Here is an 8,919-nt window from a genome sequence, read left to right as displayed (position 1 = left end):
CAGTATTTCAGTGTTTCAACACACTGAATCTCATGATTGTGTCATCATGCAGTTCTACAGAAAGAATGAAATTCTCTTTCTGAACAGAAAAAAATACACATTTTTCCATGACACTTTACTTGAAGTTTTATACATAAAGGCTGACATTACGCTGTCATTATTATGACATAACACCTGTCATGAAGGTGTCATGAAGGCTATCATTAAGTGTCGTTCGCTACCCTAACCCCTAACCCTAACCCCACTAGGTCCCTTCATCTGGCATACGGGACATCGTCCCGGTGGGACGTCGACCCATAGTGGGCCGGTCCAGTCCCCTACTTTTTTTTTTTTTTTGACAAGCGAGTGGAGGCAGACATGGTAACAGGTGGCCAAAAATGGTCCAAAAGTGGCCAAAACGTGGCAAGAAAAGAGTGAAAAGTCACTAAAAATGGCTGAAAGCAGACAAGAGTGGCCAAAAAATGGGCAAATAAAGAGGAACCATGTGGTATGTAATGGCAAATGGTAGCTTAAATCGGCGACATGTTGAGCATCAATGACTTAATAACGGTTTCTACATGGTGTCCGCTGATTATGTAGTGGGCTGGTCTGGACAGAAAATACCAGGGCTGAATTTTGGTCCCAGTCCACTCCTGCACCCACCAAACACAAAATATGCCAACATAGCGCCAAAGGCATCATAATTTAGCGAACGACATTCAATGACAGCCTTCATGATACCTTATTCATGCTGACATAATGACAGCGTAATCTGTGTTAAAGTGTAACCCATTTTTCGTCTCTTCCTGCTCCACCCTAAAGAGGCTCCACCTACTTCCCCTGCTATAAACCTAATTTTATTCCAGCCTGTTTGTCATACAGCTTAAACACAAACAGTCTCGTCAACACCCATGTCTCTCCCACAGAAACACGCCCTCAAATAACAGAATCAGCCTGCTCCCCACGGACAGATATATGGCTTGTTGTTTGTAAGCCAGTCATTGTGATCAATGGGTCAGCTCTGCTACAGCTGCAATGCACACACACCTCTGAAGTGCAATCATCCATCGAGACCCAGGCCTCATATCTGAAAATGCTGGGTCGATGTCAGACGCGTTGAAATTATGAGGTTTCCGACTGGAGCTAGAGCGACAATGAGTTGAATATAATCGAGTGTCTTGTTTTCATAAATGCAACAGCTGGGGCCCACAGAGGAGATGGGTGGTTATGAGGAGGGGCACAGAGCACGGGGAGGTGAGCGAGGAGCTGAAGGAAAAGTGGTGAGGAATAGCTTAGAAGTCGACACTGTTGGGAAATATAGAAAAGTAAGCACCTCCTCCCATCAATCACACAACATAGATGCCGTCACAACCTACTCTGACGTTTCTTAAATTTGGCCACACTCTACTTACTCCTGCCGAGTGTGAAAAAAAAAAAAAATCACAAAGAAGGAGAAATGAGGTCACATTCCTCACTGTCATTTCCATAAACACTGATTTCAGACAATTGCAACTCTGCTCGTCCAGCTTTTGACCAGTGCTGCTTTAAGACCTGACAAAGTCCCTTTCACTAATAAACTATGTCACATTTAATAAGATGTGAAAGAATGAACAGTTTTTAATGAAAAGAAAACATTTTGTTGGCTGACTTTGATTATTCACCAGTCTGGACTGAATCCCACATACCTAGGATGAGAGCAGCTTGGGTCCCAAAGAGTCTTTAAGAAACAATAAGAGAGAAACTGTTCTTCCTTACTTCCGTTCAGTACATTTGTTGTAGTGAGCCACCCAAATCAGGATTATCCTAATTGCAGCAAAGCATTATTTGGGAATTATGTCAAGTATGTCCCAAGGAGTCAGGAGTGTAAACATTTATATGGTATTATGGAGTGCGGTAAGTGAGGAGATGAGAGACGGAGTTGTGTCGAATCACTCTCCACTTTATGTATGAATACAAACTCAGCAGTGAGAGAGGTCAAAAGCGTCACACATCTGTAAACCCGGAAACACAACAACACGTAACATTTCTTTGTCATACAAGGGTCGCATGAGTTGGGCCGCATGGCGGAAGAAAATTTCACAATGCCCAGGAACTCCTGCAGGGACTTCACACTGCGTGGGTGTGGGAAGCTGGTGACAGCATCCACCTTGGCAGGGAGGGGGATGGCCTACTGCTGGGGTGACGTGGTGGCCGAAGAAGGTGATGGACGACCGGCCAAACTCGCACTTGATGATAAGACAATGCTCGCTGAGCGGGCCGAACAGCTGCCGGAGATGCTCCAGGTGGTCGTTTGCGATGGTGTCAAAGTAAACAAATAGGAACGGCATGTCCCGCAGCACAGAGTACATGATGTGCTGAAACGTCTGCGCTGCACCCTTGAGGCCGAAAGGCATCCGTAGGATTTCAAAAAGACCAGAGGGCATAATGACTGCAGTCTTGGGGACATCCTGTGGGTGGACAGGCACCTGGTGGTAACCCCGCACCAGGTCCACCTTCAAAAAGATGGTGACGAAGTACCAACCATACCGCCACCAGCCGAAACGCACTTCCACATATCTTGTGCTGTAGGTACGAATGAGCGTGCCATTGGCGGCATCCATCAGGGGGCCATGCCCGCCGGCCATGGTGTCAGTGATGAACAACAGCCTGCAGTCACAGCCAGCATCCATAGCTGCTAATAAGCGCCAGCCCTGGCTTTTTCCTGGGCCCCAAAACTGCAAGGTTGTCGACACTGCTTGGCCATGGCTCCAAACCTGAAATGGTAATAACACCATCCATCTTCACGCTGTCAGCAGGCCATCACAACAGCTGTGGTGTCTGGGTCATCCTCCAGGGGTGGAAACGGGGCAGACAGCTGTTGTGGGGGCAACAGCGCACTAAATGCTGCCGGTTGGCAAGGAAAATCCTGACCGTCTCTACAGCGCCCAGAAATTTCTTGAGGGAGTGAGGGTGGAACAAGCCAGTGCAGTGCGTACGGGTGCTGTTAGCTGCCACAGGAAAATGTGGGCGAAGAAGAATGAGGGATCTGCTACACTCGATACAGCCAGCATTCGCTCCATTAACTCGGACGGCTTGCTGTCGCCAAGGCTATTTACGGACAGCAGGCGGTTGGCTTTCTCCAGCTCCGACATTTCAAAGAGGCTCAATAAGAAAGATTTGAGCGCGTCGTACTTGCCGTCCAGTGACGTGCCGTGACCACTAGGGTTGGGTAGGCACGGCGTGGCAAATCAAGACCACAAATGACTTTTTTTCCCCCTTGTCTGCACATGATGTCAAAAGTCAACACTACAAGAAGTGCAATCATTATGAGACAGCAATGACAATTTTCAATATAGCCTCCTCTCCCAACAAGATATATCTCAGGTCACAGCAGCGCATCCGTTGTTTGTGTTGGAAACATGGAAAAAATGACAACGACTCAGACGGCGGAGCTGTCTGCGGTGCTGAAACCACGTCTGCACCCCAAATTCACGTAACACTCTCAAAAGAGAGAGATATTAAACTTTAGACTTACTTTATTTGAAGATGAAGTCCATGCGTCTGTCTTTCTGGACAAAGATGTCGATCACAGCAGTGTAAAAGTCCGCTGTCTTGGTCTTCAGCTTTATGAGTCTCTCTTTCTCAATGGATATGAGAGCCAGTGATGAAAGTCTTCCTTGCTCTGTTCTGTTGCGGCTGTAAGTTTTGATGCGTTTTAAAGCAGAAAATGACCTCTCCACCGATGCTGTGGTGGCTGGAATTGTCAACACCAACTTCAGCAGACCAGACCTTGTCGGTGATGCCACGGCCGCCAAACAGCAAACACGGAAAGCAGAACAGCCGGTTCCGTGAGGCGCATCCACAAAGCCATTCCTTCCGTCTGTACCATTCACTTTGGAAAGTCCGCACACTTTTCTGACCTTTCTTTTTGCTGAAGGTCTGGTAGCTCAGGTGTTGGTCTCCCATCTTTTAAAAGCTGTCGCTTTTCTTCAAAAGAAAGTTGTGAAAATGTATTTATCCTCTCCATCGCTGTCATCCAACCTGTAGTGTAATCCCGCCCGGGCGGTATCCCGCCCACTAGATGCGGCCACGTGATATCTGTTTTGTATTCACTATGCACTGTGCGTACGTATTGGATTAACATAGCACGGTTACGTCCAAAGGCACGGTAGCGATTTGCCTTTTTGCGTAAACGGTTTTTCATAGTGGGTCCGTGGGGAACTGACTGCGAATGCGCAAACATCCATTCACGTGATATGGGGCTAAACTTTAGCCGCTAAAGGCAGAGCAGCAGTGTGCCTTCGGGAGAGGTGTGTCCTCCTCCTCGTAATACAGGAGTGTGCAGCGTCTCTGCCGTTCCAGGAAATAGGCGCATAGCGATGTTTAGTCACTCATTTGGGCTATGAAAAGCACAAAAATGCTGACACTTTCAAATTTATAGGTACTGTAGGCTATCGGAAAATGAAAAAAAAAAAAAATTATTATTTTTTTTTTTTTTTTTAAATGAATATGTAATTCATTTAAATTCACCCTGGGTAGGCACTGCCTACCTTGCCTACCCTGACGGCACGTGCCTGTTGCCGTCAGCCGGAGGAGCCTCTAACAGCACCATAGCCCTGGCCGTTGTCAAGGCATCCGAGGCTGCTACAACGTGGAATTATCTTGTAACATCTTGCGTTATTCCTCTCAGCTGGAACTGTGCATCGATGTGTTGAAACCACGACCGTGGATTGTGCTGCCAAAAGTCCGGCAGCTTAATGGTGGCAGCGTAGATAGCACCGACATTAGCCAGGCCGCTAGCAACGGCGACAGCATCTCCACCACCGTCGTTGTGTGACATAATACAGCCGTATTCAACTCACGTCGGGGGTCACCAATTGTGGAGTGCGATAAGTGAGGAGATAAGAGACAAAGTTGAGTCAAATCACTTTACTCTCTACTTTATGCATGAATACAAAATCAGCAGCGAGAAAGATCAAAAGTGTCACACACCCGTAAACCCGGAAACACAATACGCAACCTCTCTCCCTTAAAGGTACAGACCTGTGGTCAATGTCTCTTCAGTCAACTTGTGGGTCACCAGTATCACATTTGATTAGAAACTAGCATATTAAGATGCTTATTACCATAAAATTACTGCTTCAACAGCATTAATGGACAGGGCCGGCCCTAGCCTTTTTAGTGCCCAAGGCAAAATTACTTATACCTTTTTAAATTGATATAATAAATACATAAATAATAATGATAATTGGGGGGTGCAGTTTGGCACCCCTCCAGCACTCGGATGAAGCTTTATGACTGATATTAACATAGCCTGATTTATGTTAATAGGCATTACCAAGTCCTTATTAAGAGGCTTATTAATCCTACTAAATATAGATTTACTGCTTGAATAACATTAATACATGTATTTGGTTTTTTTTGGATACACTTTACTTGAATTTTTTTTTTTTTTTCTTTAACGCAATGCTGACATTACTTTATCAATATCTGTCATTACCATGAATTAGGTGTCATTGAGAATAAGTGGAGGTGTGGGATTAGGTACGGTTAGGGCTAGGGGTTAGGGTAACAAAGAGTTAGGGTTAGAGTAATGAACAACACTTAATGACAGCCTTCATGACACCTTATTCATGCTAATGACTGGTGTCATGCCATAATAATGACAGCGTAATGTCAGTCTTTACGTATAAGTCTTCAAGTAAAATGTTAGTTTGTTTCATAAACACCTATATAGCCTTATTAATGTTATTAAGAATTAATACATACTTATTCCGAAGCTTAATAACACTGCATTTGCAATACATTTATAATGCTTTTTTTATTAACACTTTCATAATCTTATTATTTGTAATAAACATCAATAAGTCCTTACTGAGAGGTTAAATAATAAATAATAAAATTACTTCTAGAAATGTATTCTTGTCAAAAGGGAGTTATGACTGTAGCTTTTGCATGTTCATGTGGATTTGTTGCATTTTTTCTTAAGAATTCTATAGTTTGATTGCACTTCGGGATGACTATTGTTGTAATTTGCGCTATATAAATAAAGTTGAATTGTACTGAATAGCAATAATAAATGTACTTATTGAGTGTCATTATTAACACTTATTTGGCCTTATTATTGTTAATCAGAATTAATAAGTACTTCTTCAGAGGCTTATGAACATAAAATTACTGCTTTAATCACAATAATAAATGTATTTATAAAAAATTGTAACTTGCACCTATATAGCTTTATTAATGTTGAAAAAGCATTAATAAGTCTTTATTAAGAGGCTTACTAATATAAAATGAATGCCATAATAGCATTAATAAATGTTTTTATGAAGTGTGTCACTTGTATAGCCTTATTAATGTTAATTCACATTAAAAAAAAAAAAAAAAAAAAAAGTCCTTATTGATAACAATAAATATCTATTATTTAGGCTGGAAGAACATAAGGGTAGATGGCTGAATGGATACACTTCATTAAGTAGACATTTTTGCAATATTATTTCATAAACAAATGAATAAACAAATCAAATATCCTAAACAAGCATAGATAAAAACTCATAGAAATGCTAACAAAAAAATGTTTTTTTTTTTTTTTTTTTGGTCCGTTGCACAGGCCCATTGTTGTCTACTATACAATTGTTGTGTTCTAAGTATGTATTTGAACTAGCTTTGCTGCCCCCATGTGGGCTATATTATATGAACTAATAAAAAGTTGCTCTGCATTTCTACTCCGACTGAAAAAAACTTAAAAAAATGAAATAAATAAAATTGACACAAAATTAAAAGTTGGCTAGTCAATGTTCTTGTGAACAGGACCAGTACTAGTGTTCCTAATGCAAATTAAGTGATGTATTGGTGTATTATATATACAGTCCCCTCCAAAAGTATTGGAATGGCAAGGTGATTTCCTTTGTTTTTGTTATATACTGAAGACATTTGAGTTTCAGAGAAAAACATAAATATGAGATAAAAGTTCAGAATTTTTTTTTTTTATTTCATATTATTTACATCTGAGCACCTTTTGTTTGAACCCATCCACTTTTCAAAATGCTTCAAAAGCATGACTAATGACTGTGTCTAGTTCTAGCTCAGGTGTTGCCTTTTATATAGATTGCTTAAACATTAAACAGTTCTTGTTTTTGGCTTTGGGTTTCACCTGTGAAAACTTCATTTGCTGTTGAGCAAACATGAAGACCAGAGAGCTGTCTATGGGAGAAAAGCATTCAGAAGCTGAGAGAGGAGAGAGAATGAATCAGAGCTATTGCACAGACATTAGGCATAGCCAATACAACAATTTGGAATGTCCTGAAAAAAAAAAGAGAAACTACTGGTGTACTGAGCAACAGACATCAAACAGGTCGGCCAAGGGTATCAACAGTAGCTGATAGGGATGTAACGATTAATCGTAAGGCAGTTAAAAATCGATTCATAGGTATCACGGTTGATATCAATTTTCTGACAATTGAATCGCAGTACCTTTTTTTAACCGCTATCCGGAAGTTTTGGCGGCGGGCGGAGTCTGCTAATAGTTTCTTTCTGGCTGCCTTCTACTCTTAAATATGTTAATAAATGATTCATTACCCCTTTAGCACCGAAAGAATATCTGTAATATTACTTGAATATCTGTAAAAGTCACGTTTTTCTATTAGCTCTGTCTGCTAGCATAGCATCTCTTCTTCACTGCAAGATATCTGCATGCCAACCGACCACTGGGTTACCAGCGCCCTCTGCTGGTCCAAACAAATATGACGTAAATCAGTGCAATGACGTTTTTTTTCCGTCCAAGTCCAATTGTTAAGGTACAAAATACATTTTCAGTTGCACTTTTAAAAGAAAAAGAACTATTATGCAGTTTTGCATTGTTTATTATAGAACCAGAATTTAAATTAATAGGCTTCATTTTCATTTGTATTATTCCTTTATTTATTTAATTCAAGATTTATTTTTAGTTAAATTGCATTGTTTTGAATAGTTTATCAAGGAATTTTTTTGACAATGAAAAATAAAAGGAAAATAATACAGTATTTTCTAGTTTTTTTCCCAAAAAAAAAAAATTTGTCTACAGTCCCATTTTGTAAATGAAAAAATCGTGAGAGAATCGTATCGTGAACCCAGTATCGTGAATCGAATCGTATCGTGAGTTGAGTAAATCGTTACATCCCTAGTAGCTGATGACAGAAACATTGTGAGAGCTGTGAAGAAACACCCAAAGACAACAGTCAGTGACATCACTGCCAACCTCCACAGGGCAGGGGTGAAGGTATCACAATCCACTGTTCAAAGATGACTTGGAGAGAAGATTTATAGAGGCCATACCACAAGATGCAAATCACTCATCAGCAAAAGGCTGAAGGCAAGATTGGATTTGGCAAAGAAGTACAGAGATGAGCCTCAAAAGTTCTGGAATAAAATGTTATGAACTGATGAGATTATGATTAACCTCTACCAAAGTGATGGAAAGGCCAAAGTATGGAGAAACATAGTATCTGCTTATGATCCCAAACACACAAGCTCATCTGTGAAGCATGGTGGAGGTAATGTCATGGCTTGGGCTTGCTTGGCTGCCTCTAGAACAGGCTCACTCGTCTTTATTGATGATATAACTCATGATGGCAGCAGCAGAATTAATTCTGAAGTCTACAAAACCATTTTGTCTGGAAATTTATAGAAAAATGCATCCAAACTAATCAGGAGAAGCCTCATCATGCAACAAGACAATGACCCATAACACACTGCCAACACAACAAAGGATTCATCAGGGGAAAAAGTGGAAGGTCTAAGACTGGCCAAGTCAATCACCGGACCTTAACCCAACAGAGCATTTTACATCCTGAAGAGGGGACCGAGGGAAAAAAAAAACCCAGAAACAAACAAAAACTGAAAAAGGCTGCAGTAAAAGCCTGGAAAAGCATTTCAAATGACAAATCAACAGTCTGGTGAAGTCAATGGGTCTCAGGCTTCATG

Source organism: Gouania willdenowi, chromosome 16 (assembly GCF_900634775.1).
Source record: "Gouania willdenowi chromosome 16, fGouWil2.1, whole genome shotgun sequence".
Classification (NCBI taxonomy): Eukaryota; Metazoa; Chordata; class Actinopteri; order Blenniiformes; family Gobiesocidae; genus Gouania; species Gouania willdenowi.
The sequence above is the reverse complement of the archived record's forward strand: the minus strand, read 5'-3'. Positions refer to the sequence as shown.